General features: G+C 39.1%; 1 protein-coding gene across 1 annotated transcript in view; it reads right to left on the reverse strand.

Moving 5' to 3' along the window:
* Nucleotides 1-19,725, reverse strand: part of MRTFA (myocardin related transcription factor A) — a 105,216-nt gene extending 85,491 nt beyond the window's left edge. Inside the window, exon 1 of the mRNA XM_059937021.1 lies at nt 19,707-19,725. The gene's annotated coding sequence lies outside the window, so the exon portion shown is untranslated. The remainder of the gene's footprint in view (nt 1-19,706) is intronic.
* Between the last annotated feature and the right edge of the window lie 3,791 nt (nt 19,726-23,516).

Raw genomic sequence — 23,516 nt, forward strand, 5'->3', positions numbered from 1 at the left:
TTCAGACTATATTACAAAGCTACAGTAATCAAGACAGTTTGGTACTGGCACAAAAACAGAAATATAGATCAATGGAACAGGATAGAAAGCCCAGAGATAAACCCACGCACATATGGTCACCTTATCTTTGATAAAGGAGGCAAGCATATACAGTGGAGAAAAGACAGCCTCTTCAATGGGTGGTGCTGGGAAAATTGGACAGATACATGTAAAAGTATGAAATTAGAACACTCCCTGACACCATGCACAAAAATAAACTCAAAATGGATTAAAGACCTAAGTGTAAGACCAGACACTATCAAACTCTTAGAGGAAAACATAGGCAGAACATTCTATGACATACATCACAGCAAGATTCTTTTTGACCCAGCTCCCAGAGAAATGGAAATAAGAACACAAATAAACAAATGGGACCTAATGAAACTTAAAAGCTTTTGCACAGCAAAGGAAACCATAAACAAGACCAAAAGACAACCATCAGAATGGGAGAAAATATTTGCAAATGAAGCAACTGACAAAGGATTAATCTCCAAGATTTACAAGCAGCTCATGCAGCTCAATAACAAAAAAACGAACAACCCAATCCAAAAATGGGCAGAAGACCTAAATAGACATTTCTCCAAAGAAGATATACAGATGGCCAACAGACACATGAAAGAATGCTCAACATCATTAATCATTAGAGAAATGCAAATCAAAACTACAATGAGATATCATCTCACACCGGTCAGAATGGCCATCATCAAAAAATCTAGAAACAATAAATGCTGGAGAGGGTGTGGAGGAAAGGGAACTCTCTTGCACTGTTGGTGGGAATGTAAATTGATACAGCCACTATGGAGAACAGTATGGAGGTTCCTTAAAAAACTACAAATAGAACTACCATACGATCCAGCAATCCCACTACTGGGCATATACCCTGAGAAAACCATAGGTCAAAAAGAGTCATGTACCAAAATGTTCATTGCAGCTCTATTTACAATAGCCAGGACATGGAAGCAACCTAAATGTCCATCAACAGATGAATGGATAAAGAAGATGTGGCACATATATACAATGGAATATTACTCAGCCATAAAAAGAAATGAAATGGAGGTATTTGTAATGAGGTGGATGGAGTTAGAGTCTGTCATACAGAGTGAAGTAAGTCAGAAAGAGAAAAACAAATACAGTATGCTAACACATATATACGGAATCTAAGGGGAAAAAAAAGCCATGAAGAACCTAGTGGCAAGACGGAATAAAGACACAGACCTACTAGAGAATGGACTTGAGGATATGGGGAGGGGGTGGGGTGAGATGTGACAGGGTGAGAGAGTGTCATGGACATATATACACTACCAAATGTAAAATAGATAGCTAGTGGGAAGCAGCCGCATAGCACAGGGAGATCAGCTCGGTGCTTTGTGACCACCTAGAGGGGTGGGATGGGGAGGGTGGGAGGGAGGGAGATGCAAGAGGGAAGAGATATGGGAACATATTGTATATGTATAACTGATTAACTTTGTTATAAAGCAGAAGCTAACACACCATTGTAAGGCAATTATACTTCAATAAAGATGTTTAAAAAAAAAAAAAAAAAGAAAGAAAGATGCTAGTTGGGAAGCTTACCTACAACTTTCTCCCCATCTTCCTAGATTCCAGGCTTATCTGGGAGAATGTATCTTTTATTTGTTCATTCACTTGAAATTCCATCTATCCACCTGCGCATCTATCCAATCAACAAGTATTTATTGAGCGTATGTGCCAGATGCTGCTCAAGGCAATTCTAGGTGAACAAGATCTCTGTCCTTGTGGCACATGCGTTCCTCACTCATATTTCCTCCCTATCCTTACTAGTCCTTGAACATGCTAAGCATGATCACACTTGTGCCTGGAAAGTTTTTCCCCAGAAAAACCCTCACTTCATTCAGATCTCTGCTTAAAGTGTCACTTCCTCAAAAAGGCCTTCCCTAACCACCATCTCTTTTCTTTTCTTTTTCTTTTTTTTTGGCTGTGCCCCACGGCTTGTGGGATCTTAGTTTCTCGATCAGGGATCAAACCTGCGCCCTCAGCAGTGAAAGCGCAGAGTCCTAACCACTGGACCGCTAGGGAATTCCCATGACCACCATTTCTAAATTAGCTACAGACTCTTACCATCTATCCCCTTTCTCTGCTTTCTTTTTCTAAACAGCACTTATCATTCCTAATATTATGTTAATATTTGCTCGTTGTCACTACCTCCCTCTCACCAATAGAACGTAAACTCCATGAGAGATCTATCTCCAGAATTGAGACGTCTACCTGGCACACAGAAAGCATTCAGTAAGTATTTGTTGAATGGCTGGATTAGCAAATGCCTTTTCAATTGAACCATTTCCTCATGACTACCATCCCTCACCTGGACTTTTGCAACTGCTTCTTATTTGGTCTCCCTGCCATCTTTCTTAAGCCCCTTCAATTCATCTTCTACACTGAAACCAGAATAAGCTTTCTAAAATGCAAATCTAATGTCATGCCTCTACTCAAAGCCCTTCAATGACTTCCCATTGTGCTGAGGATAAAAAGCCCAAACTCCTAACATGTCTTTTAAGGCCCCCTTGAATTTCTGAGTTATTCTTAGCATTCATCATTTCACATTTTATAGGTGAAGTCACAGCAACAGCAGTAATAGCTAACATGTACTGAGCACATGCTGTGTGCCAGGCACTAATCTAAGGGCACTATATGTCAGAAATCACTTAGGCCTAATCTATGGGGTAGAAATTACTGTTATGTCGATTTTCAGATGGGGAAACTGAGACACAGCTAAATAACTGTCCAAGGGCAACTAGTAAGTGGTAGGGCCAGGATGTAAACCCGGGCAGTCAGGTTCCAGAGCCCGCCCTCAAATCCATTATACTACACTGTCTCTATATACCAGCTGTAATAGAAGTCCATTAGTTCCTTGAAGGTGCTGTTTTACTTCTCACCTTCAGATGTTCACATTGTCCTCTCTGCTGGAACATCCCTCAGATCATAGCTTAAATATCCCTCCCTCTGTGAGACCTTCCTACGATGCACCCTAGAATTGTTTGGATCCCCCTGCTCTGCTCTCCCATGGCATTCTGAATTTCCCATTATAACTCCCATTCTATTTTATTGTAATTACTTGTCTGCCTTCACCAATAAATTTCAGGCTGCACGAGGACAAGAGCCATGTCTATCCTGTTCACCTCTGCACCCCTAGCACCTGGCACAGGCCCTGGGATATATGAGGGGCTGAGTGAGTAATTTCACATGGCACTAGCACTACAAGCCTTTCCTAACCCCCTCCCAAAAGTGATTCACTGTTTCTCTAAGAGCCCTGCTCATAGAGCACACATTTTATGCTTCATATTTTGTTAAATAGTATCTACTAAAAAGGATGGAGGGACTTCCCTGGTGGTCCAGTGGTAAAGAATCGGCCTTCCAACGCAGGGGACGTGGGTTTGAACTAAAATCCCACATGCCGCAGAGCAACTAAGCCTGCGTGGCATAACTACGGAGCTCGCGCGCCTCAACTAGAGCCCGTGTGCCACAAACTACAGAGCCCACGTGCTCTGGAACCTGAGCGCCACAACTACAAAGCCCACATGCCCTGGAACCCGTGCACCACAACTACAGAGCCCACGTGCTCTGGAACCTGAGCGCCACAACTACAAAGCCCACATGCCCTGGAACCCGTGCACCACAACTACAGAGCCCACGTGCCCTGGAGCCTGCGCGCCACAACTAGAGAAGAGAAAACCCACACGTCACAACTAGAGAGAAGCCCATGTGCCACAACGAAGAGCCTATGCACCGCGACTAAGACCCAACACAGCCAAACATAAATAAAATAAATAAATAGTAATAAATCTTTTTTAAAAAAAGGAAGTATATACATATCCTCTCCCTGTATGCTTGTGAAAAGCAGGTATAACATCTTATATATTTATGCGAGCTTTGAAGCGACTCTCACAAACTTAGCGCTTAAAAAGTAATTATTGTGTACAAAGGATCTCTCTGTATTATTTCTTACAACTGCCTGTAAATCTACAGTTATCTCAACCAAAATTTCAATTTAAAAAATAATTATTGAGGGTGGGAGGGAGGTCCAAGAAGGAGGGGATATAAGTATACATATAGCTGATTTACTTCGTTGTACAGCAGAAACTAACACAACATTGTGGAGCAATTATACTCCAAAAAATAATAATAATAATAGTAATTATTGAAAGAAATGGATTGATAAATAATTACTCAATAGCTTAAAAATGACTCCCCACTATCCGATTAAGGCCAAACTCTCCAATTTAACATTCAAGGTCTTCGATTATCCAGCTCCTTATTATCTATTCAACCCAATCTTCTCTTCCAACTATACCATACCTCCTATTCCAATCAAGGTGAAACCTTATTCTTCTGACATACCAGCCTAGTCTAGTTTCCAGATCTTGCCTTAGGATACTCCTCCTACCTGAACGCCATCTGATTCAACCCTTCCCTCCTCCGACTCCTGTTACCTGTGCTAACAGCACTTTTCCTCTTAGGTCCAGCTCTAATCTTACCTCCACTGTGAAGTTTTCCTGACCTCATTTCTTTCTTTTTTCTTAGGATTTTATAATCTTCACTAACCACTGTATCTCCAACAAGAATGCAAATTTCTTGAGTCTCAGAATCATTCCTTCTACTTCTCAGGAATCCCCCAGAGTACCTACCAGAGTGTTAAGTATATATATAATCAGTAATAAATAAATACTTGCTGATTAAAAGAGAAGTCTCGTTAGCCATGCACATTATCAACCCTCAATCATCCAGGCTAATAGAAGAGCCAGTGTATAGAAAGACAACCTGCTGGATGAGTCCAACTATCTTTTAGAGTGGGCAGGAATGCCTATATTTGTATTAAGTACTGTGCAGTTGTTTCCAATTTTCCAGGAAGTCACAAAGCTGCCACAAATGGTCTAACTGCACAATTCTTCCCTTGTCAAGGCCCAGAGTCTGCACAGCTTATCATTCCATACTGGCAAACAACTGTATAACTTTTCCTCATCGGTGACACAAAGATAAAAATAAGCAGAGGTAGTCATATTCTAAACATTCGCTGGATCTCACCTTCTCCTAATAGGGAGATCATTGTTTGGGCACAAAAGATCATCTATTCTAACTCTCACTAGGCAAATATCTTGTTTGTATCAACAAAGTGCTTTTGTAAATAGAACAGAGTGACAATATCAATAAGAATTTGAACAAGAGGCTTGCCAAAGAAAATCCCTGTGATGATCTACTCTTAGGATAATCCAGAATTGATAAAAAGCCAAATTCTTCCCACAGTCCATAGAGATTTGCCCCAGCCTACGGCTATTTTCCCTGAGAGTTTGTAAACTCCTCAAACTATGGTTAGCTTCTCTTTCTCATCCAACTGGTCACAGTTTTCTTATAACAACATACCACACATCTGAGAAGCTAAGTTTCTCAGCCTGAATTTCTGTTTGTACCTGGTAAAGCTACAGCTTTCTCCCAGAGGGATTCCAAAATGCCTAAGCTTCTCTCCAGAAAACTCTCCAAATACTTTCAGTAACCTAATAGCAATAGCTTTGCTACTAAAAAATTTCCCAACATCTTTCTGCTTTGGCAGGCCCTGCTGAAATCCCCCTCCCCATAAGGGGGAATCTGAGTAAAAACACTACCAGCTTCAAGTTCCCTTAGGCAAATTTCCAGCCCCAGTGCAAGGCCATGAGGTTAAACATTTCTCAATGACGCAGGCTCCCTCAGAGGGAGGAACAAGAAAGAAAAAAAAAAAAAGAAAAATCAAAACTTATTCTTCCCAGTGCAATAAATCAAGAGACAACCGCCAAGTCCTAAAAAATAAAGTATGAGTGAAGTTAAACTATACACTGTTTGTTTTGCCAAGGCCCCTCGCAGAAGCACAGAACCAGGATGAGAGCTGTGGGATAGGAGAAAAGGCAACTGCAGAACCAGCAGTCCAGCCAAACAGACAGATAATTCTCTAGGTTCTTTAGAGAATCTCTAGAATACTGATAATGTGTACATTTCCAGCCACTGTATAATTTATGATAACTAGAGCAACTAAAGCAAAATGACTGAATTGGTGGTTGTGGGGTAAGGAAATGGAATCACACATGAAACAAATCATTATTTAGGATTAAAATGTGTATTAGGTGGAAGGCTGAAAAAACCAAAGGAAAGTATGTTTAATCAACTTCTTGGGGAAAGAGTATAAGGCTGATCATAGAGAAAGCAAACTCATCTGAGGGGCTGGGAGGGCTCTTGGACCTCTGGCCGCCTGCAGATAGATAAAAGAATGAAATAAAATCAGAATTGTTGGGACTTCCCTGGTGGTCCAGTGGCTGGGACTCCGAGCTCCCAATGCAGGGGGCCCGGGTTTGACCCCTGGTCAGGGAACTAGATCCTGCATGCCGCAACTAAAACCTGGCGCAGCCAAATAAATAAATTAATTAATTAATTTTAAAAATCAGAATTGTCCCCTCAGAACTCATTTACAGATCACAGAACTTTAGAGTTAGAAAGGGCCTAATGCTTACAAGAAAATGCTAATGATGAAAATATTGTTACATCTGTACAGCACTTCCCCTTTCAAAGTACTTTCATTCATTTAGTCCTTAAATAAATTAAACTATTATATAGCTGCTGTGTGACAGGAACTGTGGATATAGAAATAAGACACCATCCCTGCATTCAAGGAGCTTACTGTTGAGCTCTGCTAGGAACAATAATGCAATAAAACTAACCCTCTGGTCGTCTGTCCCAAGTATAGGGAGAGCACAGGAGAAGGAGCACCGAAGTCCATCTGGAATCAAAGACAGCATGCATCTCGGAAGAGGGAGCCCTTGAGTTGGGACTTGAAAGCAGAAGTTAGTCGGCTGGCAAACAGAGAGAGGAACGGTCAAGGCAGAGGGAAGATTATATGCAAAGGAATAGAAAATCAAAAGAGCACAGAATGTTCTGGAAACTAAAAGCAGTTTAGCATTGCTGGAGACTGTGAAGTTAGAAGTGATAGGAGGATAATTAGTCAGAGGCCAAATAGACAATATAATAAAGTATAATAGTTTAAATTTTACCCCATAAGAAACCGAAGCATTCTGAGAAGAATAAAATGATTAGAATTGATTGTAAGAAAAAGTATCTTGGCAGCTGTAGGAAGGGCAGACTAGAGAAGAACCAGGTTATAGGCAGAGAGACTAGTAAGAAGGCTACTGAAACCACAGTGAGAAACGATGACAGTCTCATCTAGGGCAGTGAGACAAAATAGGAGAAGTCAAAGTAAAGGTAGAATCTACAGAACTCAGAGACCAAATAGATGTGAAGAATATAGGCAAAGAGGAATTGAGAATGACTCCTGATTTTCTGGGTAGGAAACTGGTCTCGAGTTAGGGAACGCAGGGGTAGCCGTGGGGACTGGTAACAGCAACTTTAAATCTGTAAGAGCCTGAAGTGTATGTAGTCGTCTAGATGTCCAGGTGGAAAGAAGTAGTAGATTAAATGAAGCTACTAGAGCTCAGGAAATATGGTGGGGCTAGAGATATAGATGCAGACATCCTGAATAAGTGGTAGCTGAAGCCACGAGTTGGGATGAGATTGCTAGGGAGAATGTGCAGACTGAGAAGAAAAATGGGTCATGGACTAACCCTGGGAAAAACTGACACTTAAGGGACAGGAAGAAGAAGAGAAGACTGCAAAAGAGATTCAACAGTGGACAGAGAGGTAGAAGGCAAGTTGAAGAGAGAATGTTGTCTATAGTTTAGCTGCCCAGATCTGAATACCTTTCCTATTTGGGGGAAATTCCAAGATAGGGGAAGGCAGGCCTCTCTTCCTACTACAGAGTCCCTCTCTCTGCATCCTGGCATCCAGCTCACAAATACAACCCAAGTCCAGCCAATCACATCCTCTCATCTAGAACTTTGCAAATTGGGGGAATGACACAAATGTGGAAAATATAATCAGAAATTATCCCTGGCACTATGGCAAGTATCTACCGGTGGCACTGCCAATAGCTGCAGGCATTCACTGGAGACCAGGCCAACAGCAGTGGCAGAGAAAGTCCAGTAAGCAGTGCCAGTGACAGAGTCCTCAGCAGACTAGTCCTGTGACATGGTCTTCGCTATGTCTTGCCTCGCTCAGTTTCTGCTCACTTTCCGACCTTTGTTAGACAGCCTTCTTATTAAGGCTGCGTACTATCCAATACTCTTCCAAAAAATTGATTTTATGCTTAGATTAACCAAGATCACACAAAGAACCCTGAGTAGTATAGAATAAGGAGAGAGCACTGAATAGGGTCAAATGGTAAAGAAAAGTCAAGTAAGAGGAGGCCTAAAATGGGTCCACTGCATAGGGTGACTAGTAGTCAGCAGTGTTCTTGGTGACACTGTTCACGTGTGTTACCTCATTCCACCCTCACAACACCTTCTGAGGAAAATAAAGCAGGTACTACATCTTTATTTTATGGTGAAAAAATTGAGACTAAAAAAGATTAAGATCATACAGTTCTTTTGACTATCCGCAGTTGCTCTCAAGAAAGTTACTTTATAGATGCTCATTAAAGGAGACATTAAATGTCTACACTAATTCTTACACTGAATGTCAACTAACACAGATGATGATCACATATGGCCCCCCATCCTGGACTTCTAGCTTCTTCAATTTTGGCAATATAAAGAGGATCCCAACAAAAGAACTAGGATTCTCATAGACAACCACCCAGAAACATACCTCAAGGAACATGAGGCTCCTTGCCATCACCCTTCCATGGCTCATTCAGGGTGCCTTGGCCACTACTTAAAGAATATATCATCAGCTACAAGGACTCCTCAAGTGGAAGAAGGGATCTTCTATCCCTGACCATGAGAACCACTGTGGGAATGAGAGGTTGAGAGCTTTCAGAAGAAGATGGTTATTTCTCAACTTCATTCCTTTGGGATATGTCACAGCCAGGAAGGGAGAAATTGGAAATAGCAGCTTTCACAAGCTGCCAAATCCATGTCCTAGTCCCAGGGGATAATTAGCCAATGAGGTTTTGTAGAGCTGATGTAATGTTGGCAGAGGCTAATGCTTTATGTTTGAACATGTAGCCTCTTGATATTTAGCTACAGGGCTAAAAGGGATGACATCCTGAAAAGCCAAGAACCCATAACACCACCACTTAGCAATTTGCATCTTTAAAGTAATTTGTAAACTAACTGATCCGTCTTTTTTATGAATAGTGTACAAGAGCATTTGTTAAACTATAAATTTTCTAAATCTTATTTTACGTAACTCTTTTACTAGGAAAAGAAATTTCCAAACACCTCCAAAGAACAAAGATAATTTAGAGAGCCTAAAGTAACAAAAGAAAGAAATTAGAAGGAAGGAAAGTTTTCTTAGGAATAAAGTCTGTTTGTGGTACTTTAGTCCCACTACCAAAACGCCAAGTTTAAGGCTGTCTAATGTTCTTATGAAAACAATTTTTGAAACTGAGTAGACTGAGACAAGCGCTTTCAGGAGCACCACATATCTCACAAGAGTACTCTGAAATGCAGGAGGTAAGAAATCAATGGGCAAGAAGCAGAAGTATTCAGACATTAAACTCTTGGTTTGAGCTTGAGCTTTTAAATTGCAAAATGAATGCTTGCCACTTTAATAAAAATTAAGTCCTTTGACTTTAATATGCCATGATGGGGGCTTCCCTGGTGGCGCAGTGGTTGAGAATCTGCCTGCCAATGCAGGGGACACGGGTTCGAGCCCTGGTCTGGGAAGATCCCACATGCCGCGGAGCAACTAGGCCCGTGAGCCACAGCTACTGAGCCTGCGCGTCTGGAGCTTGTGCTCCGCAACAAGAGAGGCCGCAATAGTGAGAGGCCCGCGCACGGCGATGAAGAGTGGCCCCGTTTGCCGCAACTAGGGAAAGCCCTCGCACAGAAACGAAGACCCAACACAGCCAAAAATAAATAAATAAATAATAATTTTAAAAAAATAAAGGAATTCCTTTAAAAAAAAAAAATGCCACGATGATCTCCCAAAGCCTCAGACAAAATTAAGTATATTAAAAAGGAAAAAATTTAAATTCTCTCATCAATTGGCCAAAACATAATGCTCCCAAATATGTACTAGCTCCTTACTTGAAGCAAGAGATAACTTTTGGTTCAACCTGGGGCAGAAGTGATCTAGTGATAGAGATACAAATACTCTGTAGTTTATATATCTTGACAATTTCACAAAAATTGAGAATGACTTTTCTCAAAATGAATGATGGAGAGGGAAAGATGGTACAAAAAACCATGACCCTCTACATCTTATAAAGGAACTAGAGACTCATCCTTAGCGGGATACTCTGTACTTGCTCTTCGAGAAACAGTTGGGCTGGGGAACCTAATACCAAATGTTCCAACAGCGGCTTTCTTCCCAATCTCTCCAATATTTCACATTCACTTCATTCACTCATTAACATTTATTCAGCACCAACTAGGTATCAAGCTAGATAGATGCTAGATATAAAGTGGCAAAACAAAATTAACAGGTAAGATAAAATTAAAATGAACAGTAACAGGTAAGGCCTTCATAGCGTTTATAAACTAATGAGGGAAACACACATTAAACAATCAAAAAGTCCCACAAATAAACATATAATCTCTAAGTATAAATGCATGAAGAAAGAGAGAATGAGAAAGAATAAAAATAACCAGAGGGGAGGGGCACGCTAGGGGGGCATTCTCTGAGATCCTAAGGAAGGATGGAACCTAGAAAGCAAAAGGAAAAACAGGAGGTGCAGCTGGAGAAGTAGGCAGGAATGGATAAAATGAACCATGCACACTGAGAAACTCACCTACTATTTCATGAGTACAAATACTGACTTCAGACCTAGATATCTACGCTCTTATTCTAAACTATCGAAACTAGCATATGATCCCTATGCAGGGGACCACGTTTTTCTAGATTCTCAAACACTTTTCAGGTAACACCTATGAAATTCTAAGAGTACATCAAAAAAAGTTTTCCTTCAAATTTATCAAGACTTTTCTAAAAACATTCATACTAACCACCTTAGTTGGGATTAAATATAAATTTAGTAACACTGAGTCAGTTGACCAAAAGCCAAGCTGCAAGGGGATCTTTAGCATAAAACTAATGGGAGATTATTTGCAAACATCTCATGGACTGACTTAGCAGATATAAAACTCAGCTGTTAGGATGTTCTGAAAGCTCTATATTACAGAGCTCAGAAGAAAAGGGGGAAGGAGGCAGGGAGACCTTTTTTTCTTACCAGAGTCAGCAAGGACCTTCACATAGAAAATGTTCCTACTCTAAAGATATACAGATTTAAATCTACTTCCTACCCACAGAAACCATTTGCTACATCGGAAGAAATTTCTAATGCACGTTTATGGCAACACACTCAGGAGGTTTTGCTTAGTTTCAAACATATGAAGCTGGTTTGGGCCATGGGTGTTGAGTCAGAAATCTTGCTACACTGCAACTCAAAATAGCGTCCTTTCTAATCCTCGTGAACAGGTACAAGAATCACTGTTAAAAAGAGGGAAGCTTCTAGGCAAAGGTTAGGGCTTGTATGAAGGCTTTCTAAGTTGGGTTAAATGTAGGGGAAAAGGTCATCCTTATGTAGAGAGGAGATCTAGGACAAGAAAATTTAATACAGATATTCAAAAAGAGAAAAAAGTTAGAAATGTGTTTAACAATTATGTCATAGTGTTCTTGGGGTGCAGGGGATAAGGCAGGGAGGGAAGAGGGTAAAAAAGAAGGTAGGCTATGTAATGAAAGAATAGGACAAGGAACCTAGACAAGCTGGGTAGCCTGTCGAGAGCTACTATATATTTATTGGGGGATAAAAGTTAACGTGGAAAGCAATATAATGTAGTGGTAAAGAGCATGGATTCTGAAGCCAGACCATCTGGGTGCAATCTTAGTTCTACCACTTACCAGGTGTGTGGACACGTTCCTTTATCTACTTTGCCCCTCAATTTCACCATCTGTAAAATGGGATAATGAGAGCATCCATTTCACATAGTTATTGCAAAGATTAAAAGAGCTAATATATGTAAGGAGCTTGGAACACTGGCACATGGTAAATCCCATTTAAAATGTGTTAGCTACTATTATTTTATTTTAAATATATTTCTACATTTTTCCTGGAATTCTTATAAAATATACTTAGAATTCCATACTCTATAAATGTGTCTCTTATGTTTTGTGGTTTGTTGCATTGTCCTGTTTGGTCTCTACTAGTTTTTTTTTTTCTTTCTTCTATTAAGCCACATATTAAAGAGATATGCAAAAATGTAAAACAATGCCATTCTCTTACTAATTTTTTATTTTAGAAAATACAGCTATTTTTCTTAAAACATGTTATCTATGTTAACATAGTAAAGGGATTTTTATTTAAGTATAGTTGATTTACAATATTGTGTTAGTTTCAGATCTGCAGCAAAGTGATTCAGTTATATACATACATATATATAGTTTCAGATTATTTTCCATTATAGTTATTATAAGATACTGAATATAGTTTCCTATCTCTAATTTTTAATGATTTGTTTTTCAAATATAAGGCTGTCTTGCCTAAGCTTAAGGGAAATAATAAAAATTTTCTTCACCTGTGGAGAATTTTAAATGGGAAGTACTCTACCCCTGGGTTTAGGCATGGTTAGGCCCAAGAAATGAGTGAGGGCAAGGGAAGGAAACCTCAGGGAGAAAGCTCAGGAACCACCTACAGAGCTGGTTTTGCTAATTTAGAGATTATCTTCCACAACTGTTCTCAAACCTTGGAGGTTTTTGTGTAATATGGCACACTTCCTGACAAGAGATCAGGGAGACAGAGGTGATGTGGGTGGGAAAGAAGTTCACACACTTGGGGTTTTGTTGTGTTTTGTTTGGTTTTTTAAACATTACCTAGCAGTGCTACCTCCTTTTCTCCTTTTGGCTTACTTCCTTCGAGAGTAAGTTTAACTCCAATCTCCTGGTGCCCAAATTAGCTCAGGGTACTCCAGAGTGTATGAAGGTGAAAGGCAGTCAACCTGATTTGTTATACCCAATGGAACATTTTTCTGTTGTACATAAAAGGAAAAAAGCAACAAAAGCCCATAAAATGTTCCACAAACTTTAAACTTTAAAAAAATTTTTAGAATAATCACACCCACTCATAGGTTTTGAAAAGCACAGCAACAGAATCACAATAGTTCAAAAGCATAAGAGCACAGTCTGACTGAAAATGATCAATCTAATTTCACTTTGTAAACTGACTAGATGGAAAAGGGAGATAGAAATTAGCAATAGAAGTCAGAGTCCACCAAGTTAATTTTTTAAACAGTTGTTAGCCTTGTATTTATAAAGACGAGAGAGTTTTAATGTAAAGGTGACTTTAAGCTTAAAACAATCAGAGATAATTTTACAAGTTTTTGAAATCAATTTTATTGAAATTTAATCTAGATATGATAGCCTTACCCATTTTAAGCATACAAGTTCAATGCCTTTTGACAAATGTATACACCTGCATAACCAATATGACAATCAAGATACATGATATTTTCACCCCCTCAAGTGCTCTTATGCCCCTGTGTAGTTAACTTCTCTTTCTGCTTCTGGCCCCAGGCAACAACTGATAGGCTACCTGTCACTCTAGAGAAAGCTGCATTGTTTCCCTCAGACTTTTTTTTAAATTGCGGTATCATTCACATTCTATTCAATTCACCCATTCAAAGTCTATAATTCAGTAGTTTTTAGAATATTCCCAAAGTTGTACAACCATCACCACTATCTAGTTCCAGAGTATTTTCAACACCCCCCAAGAAATCTGCATCTATTAACAGTCATTCCCCATCACTGTCCTACCCCCCAACACCAAGCCCTGGCAACCACTAATCTTTCTGTCTCTATGGATTTGCCTATTCTGGACATTTCATATAAATGGAATTATACAGTATGTGGCCTTTTGTGTCTATCTTCTTTCACTTGGTGTGTTTTCAAGGTTCATCCATTTTATAGAATAGTACTTCGTTCCTTTTTATTGGTGAATAACATTCCATTATAAGGATATACTACATTTTGTTTATCCATTCATTAAGTGATGGACATTTGGGGTGTTTCCACTTTTGGCTAACGCTGCTATGAACATCTGTGTACAAGTTTTTGTGTGGAGCGATGTTTTCAGTTTTCTCGCGTATACATCTAGGAGTAGAATTTCTGGGTCATATGGTAAATCTGTTTAACTTTTTGAAAAGATGCCTAACTGTCTGCGTTTTCTTAAACTTTTTATTTTGAGATGATTATAGATTCCCACCCAGTTGTAAGAAATAATTCAGAGATCCGGTTTACCCTTCACCCAGTTCCCCACCACCACCACCGCAATGATAACAGCTTGCAAAACTATAGTGCAACATTACAACCATGATACTGACACTGATACAATCAAGATACAGAATATTCCATCACTACAGGATCCCTCATGTTGACCTTTGATAGCCACAATTACTTTCCTCCCAGCATCACCCCATCTCAGTCCCCAAGAGGCATCAATCTGTTCTCAATAACTATCATTTTGTCATTTCAAGAATGTTATACACATTATTCCTCCATGCTACAATGCTGGGTACTCAGTAATTTCAAATTGATTCATTGCTATACCTAATGGAAAAAATCATTTTAAGTACTCTACCTATTCTCCCTAAGGGAAAATGCTTGGGGAGTCCACTGTTCAATAGTTCTCCTAATGTCATGACTTGATTTTATATGTCTCTTCAATATGTTTTTAAGGGATTTGGAGTAGAGCTTTAAACATCTTCGAATGCTAGTTGGGAAAACCCATATCTTTGAAAGTTAAATTACTTTGTGCCTTAAAAACGTGAATTTCACAAATAATTTTTTTTGGAATGATGTGTTTGAAATAGTTATAAATGCTTGCTATTTTTGCCAGTTTTAGGACTTTTTAATATTTGCAATTTGTTAATACTCTTTTAGAAGCACTGTGTGTGTGTGTGTGTGTGTGTGTGTGTGTGCGCGCACATATAATTATATTCCTAGTCATACTTAATAAAAAATAGTTTGAAACATAAAAAAAAAAAAAGAATGTTATACAAATGGAATCATATAGGTAACCTTTCCGGATTAGCTTTTTCACTCGGCATGATTCTTTGGAGAGCTGTCCAGGGTGTGTTTTATGTATCAACAGTTTGCTCCTTTTTTTAAAAAAAAATACACCAACAGATCGTCTTTACTTCTTTCACCTGTTCACCTCCAAAGCAAAGTCAATAAAAATAAAATATCTGTTGGAACAACACTCTTCAACTTTAATACGCACCTGAGGACCTTGTTAAAATAAAGATTCTGATTGCACGTCTGAAGTGGAGCCTGAGATTGTGCATTCCTAACAGGCTCCCAGGTGATACAGATGATGCTGGTCCTTGGAACACACTTTGAGTAGCAAGGTGTTAGAAGGGTTAGCAAGGTTATAGCATCCATTTGGATAGCCTACTTAATGTTAAAACCATAAATTTTCAATACTCTACACAGCCAAATATTTTATAAATTTGTCTTATGGCACTGATTTGAGGAATATAATTCTTCAATATAAGTGCTTCAGTTCCTATCTACAAGGCAAAGATGAGGCAATATGAATTTTGGCTTTCTGATAAAGAGTAGATGGATTGTTAAGAGGATTTTCACACCTACCCTACAGTCAAAGAACTAAATATACTACAGAAAGGTACTTTTAAACAGTTAAAATATTTTATACTAACACCACTATTTTATGCCTAAGAGAACTCAGATTTTTCTTACCCATCAAAAACAAACAAAAAAACTTAGTGTGTTTTTAGTTCATAAAAACTTTGCTGAAAGGTTCAGCAAATTGAGAGTAAGTTACTGTGCACGGGAAGGATCTGCAGCTCTGCCAAGAACACGACCTAATACAAACACTGCGAAGATAAATTTCAATAAATCTTACAAAATAGAAACAAAGGCAAAAAATATAAAAGAGGTTTAGACAAACTAGACTGGTCAGATGGAATAAGGGATGGAGTGCCTCCTTATCATTCACTGTTTGGTCAGTGGAGTGCTTTGACAGAGGTCAGAGGTCCCAAAATCAACAGTTCTAGCTCCTGATCCAAGACACTACACTTCCAGTCATTTTCTGCCTCTTTCAACTACCTATGTGTGTACACATACACACACATCTATTTAATATGAGCTTTATTTCAATACAACAGAAATATATGCTTAAGATGGAAAATTAGAAAGATACAGGAAAACTCAAAGGAAGAAAAAAAAATCCACTATGAAATCCCACTACTCAGAGACAGCTATTAATATTCTGATGTATATCCTTATAGCCATTTTTTTAGGATTATATGGATAAATGGTAAACATTTTCCCACATCTTTAAATAACCTTATGACTACATTAGTACCAATTATATGAATATATCATAAGTTATTTAACCAATACTCTATTGCTAAAGTATTGGTTGTTTCTGTTTTTTCTATCATAAAGAATACTGCTGGGGATATATGTATACATATAGCTGATTCACTTTGTCATACAGCAGAAACTAACACGAAATTGTAAAGCAATTATACTCCAATAAAGATGTTAAAAAAATACTGCTATGAGCATCCTTATACACACACACACACACACACACACACACACACACACTCACATATATATACCTTTTAAAATATCTTTAGAACAAATTTCCAGAAGTACTTCAAGATTAAAGAAGAAAGATATTTTTTAAAAATTTATGAGTTGCCAAATATCAAGAGAGTTGTGGCAAGTTGTCAGAATATCCAGGAAGAAATAAAAACTATCTGCACCTAATAGTATTCAAAGCCCAATAACAAAAACCAAAAACAACCACAATAACATCAAAAAACATACAGCATTTATTATGTACCAGGAACTGTTATAAGCATTTTACATACATTAAGTTATTTAATACTTAAAACTTCTTGGGGGACTTCCCTGGTGGCGCAGTGGTTAAGAATCTGCCTGCCAATGCAGGGGACTCGGGTTCGAGCCCTGGTCTGGGAAGATCCCACATACCGCAGAGCAACTAAGCCCATGAGCCTGCACTCTAGAGCCCGTGAGCCACAACTACTGAGCCTGTGTGCCACAACTACTGAAGCCCGCGCACCTAGAGCCCACGCTCCGCAACGAGAAGCCACTGCAATGAGAAGCCTGTGCACCTCAACAAAAAAAAACCCAACGCCTCCAATAAATAAATAAATAAATTTAAAAAAAAAAAAAAAAAAAAAAAAACTTCTTGGGGTTGGTATTGATACTATTACCTTTTTTTTTTTTTAAACAGACGAACCAACAGGCACAGAGAGGTTAAGTAATTTGCCCAAGGTCACAGAGCTGGTAGTAGTGGCAGAGCTAAGAAACCTGGGTTCCAAAGTCTACGCTCCTGAACACTATACCTATTCTTCCCAACCTTTTTGACATCAGGACTCCTTTACCCTCTTATAGTTACTGATAATTTCAAAGAGCTTTTGTTTATATGAGTTATATCTATTACTACTTATCATATAAGAAATTAAAACTGAAAGCATTTAAAATATTTATTATTTCTTTAAAAAAAGCAATAAACCCAACTATATGTTAACATATATATTTTTATGAAAAAAATATAATTATTTTCCAAAACAAACAAAAAAAGCAAAAAGAGTGCCATTTTATCATTTTTGCAAATCTCTTTAACATACAACTTACTAAGACAGCTGAATTTTCATACATGACACTGCATTCAATCTGTTGAGATATCATACCACCATGTAGCTCTGGAAAACTACACAGTACACTCATGACTGGACAATAGTAAAAAAGGCAAATAACACCTCAGTATAAATATATAGAGCTTCCATCTCACATCCACTGGAAAGGTCTCAGAGATGCCCAGAGGTCCCCAGACCACACCTTGAAAACCACTGCACTAGTTACTGCAGTGCAGGCTACACAGAATAGTGGAAAGGCATGTCCTCAGGAACATACCTGCCTAAAGCATATTCCAAAAACATATCCCAAATTTTTTGGTAAATCATTTACTCAAGAATTATTATTAAGTGCATACTATGCACCAGGTACCCTTCCAGGCACTGGAAACACAGCAGAAAAACAAGAGAGAAAAATCCCCTACTTTGAGGTATTTATTTTCTTGTAGGGAAAGACAGCAGTAGCCAATAAACAAATAAATCACATATAGTCAGTCCTGCATATCCACAGGCTCTGCATCCACGGATTCAACCAAACACAGAATGAAAATATTTGGGGAAAAAAAAAAAATTCCAGAAAGTTCCAAAAAGCAAAACTTTAATTTGCTGCGCAGGCAACTATTTACACAACATTTACATTGTATTAGGTATTATAAGTAATCTAGAGATGATTCAAAATATACGGGAGGATGTGCAAAGGTTATATGCAAATACTATACCATTTTATAAAAGGGACTTGAGCATCCATGAATTTTGGTATTGGGGGTGGGGAGTGGGCTGGAACCAAGTCGGCCCTTGGTTTCCCCACAGAAACCAAGGGACAACTGTATTCTGTCAGATGGTAAGTGGTACGAAGAAAAATAAAAGCAGAATTTTGAAAAACAGGATGGTCAGAGAAGGCCTAACTGAGAAAGTGACATTGGAACAAAGATCTGAAGGAGGTGAGGGAGCAGGTCGTGAGGCTACCCAGCAAAGAGTGCTCGAGCAGAAAGAATACCAAGTAGGAAAGCCCTGAAACAGGAGCACAGCCTAAAGTGTGCAGGGTCAGCTGAGAGGCCAGCACGGCTAGGACAGAATGAGCAAGGGAAGAGGAGGAGTGTAGTCTGAGAGTTACAGGGCTGGGGCCTTGTAAGGACTTGGGCTTTTTCTGTGAATAAGAACCAGTGGCAGGTTCTCAGTGAGGAGGGATACGACCTGACTTTTCATTCTAAATGGAACGTATAAGTAAGTAGTGTTTCAAGTAAAAAACCTAAATTTAAACATATATTCCATCTCTTACTGTGTGTCTTGAAGCCTCTCTAAGCCTCAGTTTCCTACCCTACAAAATGTGAAGGTACAGATACCTTAAAATTGTTGGGAAGATCAAATAAGATAATATACATAAAAACACTTTAGAAGTGTGATACACTATAAAAATTTCACTACTGAGTTTATTTTCACTATGTAATTGCCACAGATACCTCTTTTCTAGGCCCTCTGTACTCTCACTAGACTGCTGCCACCACCCCATTTATGTGGCTGCCGTGAGATTAAGGATGCCCTAGACCCCTAACAACATGAGCTCAGCCTGATACTGCCCTTTAGCTTGTTGAGAGCAAGGCAGAGAACGTTGTTTTTTGTTGTTGATGGCAGAGCGGGAGGTTTTTAATTTTTTTCCCCCTTGTTATTATAAAGAAAATCCTTTCAAAAATAATGCATGTGGTAATCATAAAAGTGAAGTTCCAAAAAAAACAAGACTGTATGAGACTCATCTTTATTTAATTTGGCACTGTTTTAATAAAGCTAAAACTGTGGTTCATGGTCTTGACAGCTTGCCTCATCCAAAAGGAAACAAAAGGGAAGAAAAAAAGATAGAGACAGACAGATGAATTCAAATTCCTTTGATCTAGGTCCTTACTCTAATGGGACCCCAGATAAATTAATAAGTCAGAGAAAGGGCAGTAAGATGTAATCCAGAATACTGATGACAACATCTGTTTGTCTGCCTACCTGTCTTCTGAGATCATCATCAAGGTATGAGATCAGCACTCAGGCCAGAGAAGGCAGGGCAAGACGGAGGTCCACCAGGGAACCAGGGAACCACAGGGCCTGTAGCATCTGACTCCACTTCCCAGGGGCAGGAGGTAGACACCCAGGCACTGGTTTTTATCTCCACCTCTTAAGATGTGAGTCATTCTGAGTAGTGGGAGAAACCTGCAAGGGAAAACCCAAAGAAACCAAGATCTCTGGGGGAAATTATAAACAATCTCATACATCAAAGGTCTCTGATGGTTTCTTTGTAAGTATGTTATAGCAGAAAGAGCACTGTCATGGGAGTAAGGAAATGAATTCTCCTTCCATCTCTGCCACTAATTAATGATGTGACTTCAGGAAATTAACTAACCTCAAAGGGCCAAATTCCTCATCTTAAATAAAGGAGAGGACAAAAAAATACCTAAGGTTTCCTTCAAGCTCTAAAATTGCTTGAACATAAACAAAAACATATTTTTAAAAGCCCACATTAATATTTAGAGTATTAGTAGATCCGAAAGGTAGTTATTGCTGAAGGTTCTGGAGTTTTTCACTAGCGCTATAGACCCCTGAGTGATGTGAACCCAAACAGGGGGCCCTTCCTTAAAGAATTAATGTATCACCTAAAAGGGCAAAAGTTGTCTGCCCACCATCTTCCTTTAACTTTATTTTTACGAATTACTCCTCCTCTCTCTCTAACCCATACTATTATAAAATATACAGGTCAGAGGCAAACTGTAATGATTAGGGAACCAGAAGTTAAATAAATATGCAAGAATTAGGTACACAGACATCAAGGAATGAGAGAGTAAATGGACCGAGGAAACACTTTTATATGGTAGCATGTATGGGGTACACACATAAAAAATTTAAAAGGTATATACAGTTAAAAGCAAACTAACAAAGCGGTTTTCTAAGGGACAAATCGAAGAGGGTAATTAGAGGACTTCAGTGTACACTGTGCTGCATTTCTCAGGTTGGATAATGTGTCCATGGGCTTGTGTGTTCTATATACTGTTGTAATATGTACTCTACATGTTCTTTCACAATTATGGGGTATCCCATAATCATAATAAATTTAAAAGAGAACTCCATTCTTTTGTGGAACAAGAAGTCTCTTCTGTCCCAATCCCCCAGCTCTCCATCCCTTCTCCCTAAGGCAGTCACTGTTGCCAGTTTCTTACAGTCCTTCCAGAGATATCCTATACAAGACAAGAGTGGGGAGGGGCGTGTAGGGTGTGGATGGAGTCTGTGTGTGTGCATGGGTGGGTGGGTGGGTATGCAGAGACATGCGCACAAGAGAGACGGAAAAAACAAACTCCCTCACCGTGCCTCATCAAGATCAGGTGTATATCATGTGACCAAATATACCTAGGAAATTGCTTCAATCCTTTTCTCTACAAAGGGAACTATGATCCACTGTTGTACAGTTATAAACTAGTAAGAAGACTGCACTGGCTGGATGCAGGGACAGGGCCTGCCTGGTCAAAGCCTTACATATTAGCTGTCAAGGGCTGAGCCCTGGCATTCCTTGGTTCTAAAACATACCAGAGTCAGTGCTGTGCCCCAATATTCCCTTAGTCTTAGCTTCAGAAATCCCAAATGTCCATCTCAGATAATTAGTTTTCTAATCACAATGATCTAGATAGGTTTCCATAGGGGTGATAGGTGCTTTAATCCTCTGTGACTTGATCAGAACACTTGGATTTAGCAGTACACATCGCAGGAAGACAGTGCACACTGCACATCCTGAGATGCGGAAGAACTTGTTTTGAAAGCTGTGCTTTCAACAGCACACGCTTAGGGCAAGGCCTGGCTAAGATACAGGATGATAGTTAGAGGATTCATGTCTTAATACAACAACAGATCTTAAAATACTTTCATAAAATCTTGATTTAGGACGCTTATGCCAATTTATTAGGGTAAGTATGCCAAACCAGATTTCTTCATTCATTAAAAAAATAAAACACATGGGGCTTCCCTGGTGGCGCAGTGGTTAAGAATCTGCCTGCCAATGCAGGGACACGGGTTCGAGCCCTGGTACAGGAAGATCCCACGTGCCACGGAGCAACTAAGCCCATGCGCCACAACTACTGAGCCTGCGTTCTAGAGCCCGCGAGCCACAACTACTGAGCCCACGTGCCACAACTACTGAAGCCCGCACGCCTAGAGCCCGTGCTCCGCAACAAGAGAAGCCACCGCAATGAGAAGCCCATGCACTGCAACAAAGAGTAGCCCCCACTAGCTGCAACTAAAGGAAGCCCACGTACAGCAACGAAGACCCAACGCAGACATACATACATACATATATATATATATACATACATAAAAAGAAAATACATACTGAGTGTCTACCATGTGCCAATGTCAGGAGCCAATATATGGATGAATATATAGCCTTTGAGAAGCTAATAATCTAATTAGGAAGACATGAAAAACAATAATTAGTCTACACTGTAAAAGGTGGTGCTGCAGGAACAGAGAGAAGGAAGGGCTGACTCTATCGAGAGAGGTTTCACAGAAAGGCAGCATCTGTACTGGATCTCAAAGGGTCAGAAAGAGACCACCAGCAGTGAGGAGGATGAAAGTCTCCTCATGCAAGTATGCCTCACCAAAAATCTCCAAGCTTCAAATACTAAATGAAAACACAACGTATCCTGGAACTTTGCCGTAACATTCAGTATCTTAAAGTTTAATTTAGGGTGAAAACCTTGTATCTTGAATCTTGTCAAAGGAGTTTCATTACTTTAAACATTTCATTAAATAGTAGTTTCACCTATAAAGCATATATTCATGGAAATCCAAATACTTTATTGCTGGAAAACCTACAGCTCACATAGTCTAAATGTCTTGACTTTATAGAAAGAATGATAGGCTTTTTTTTTATTAAAGCTTCATAAGAGATGCTTTTTCATTTCCTATCATACACCCATTATTTACTATTACAATCCAGTATAATGGTTACAGCTTCAGAAGAACACAGTAACAATTTTACAAAGCAACACAGTACTAAGGTTTTTGAACATTTAGGAACCACAAGTACTACAGCAATCAGTTTGCTATTACTCCTTTCTATACCCAGTTTCCCTACTTTTATGAACATATGCAAAAGAAAAAGGTCCACATACATGCTATTCTCTGCAGACCTTTCATTCTACCTGTATCCAACACCCCTGTCAATTTCATCCATACTTGTCTTACATACTATTATCGTTTAAAAGTTTTATGAAGTAGCTGGTCCAACAGATGGGTGGCTGGCCCTACCCAACATATGTCACAGGAAAACCAGCTCTTAGGCAAGACAAGAAAATATTAAGTAAGTCCCTTTCCCTTATCCAGCTAGGAACAGTGAGACCCCAGCTCAGAGAAAAGCAATCTTTTTTTTTTGGGTTTTTTTTGTTTTTTCAGTTAAATCGAAGGTGGAAAAGCAATCTTTTAACTTTTATTAAGAAAAGTTACTGGACTGAGATTATCTGTAAGTAACAAGATGATCAAAGAAGGGAGAGAGAGTCCAAATGCTAACTTCTACTCCCTAAAATAAAATATGCACTTGCCCACATACAGCAGAGAACCAGGATACAGAACAGGGAAAAAAAAAAAAAATCTGACTCATTTTAACTGGGAACTATTTCATCAAAGACAGATGGGAAACATTCAGATAAGCATACTATCTTGTTTAGAACACAAAGCTCAAAAGATCTGTGGGAGGAAAAGGAAAGGAACCTGGAATGCAGAGGCATACATGAACAGAAAGACTCAACTAATAACTGACTCATCATGATCTTATTT

The sequence above is a fragment of the Balaenoptera ricei genome, chromosome 10 (assembly GCF_028023285.1).
Source record: "Balaenoptera ricei isolate mBalRic1 chromosome 10, mBalRic1.hap2, whole genome shotgun sequence".
Lineage (NCBI taxonomy): Eukaryota > Metazoa > Chordata > Mammalia > Artiodactyla > Balaenopteridae > Balaenoptera > Balaenoptera ricei.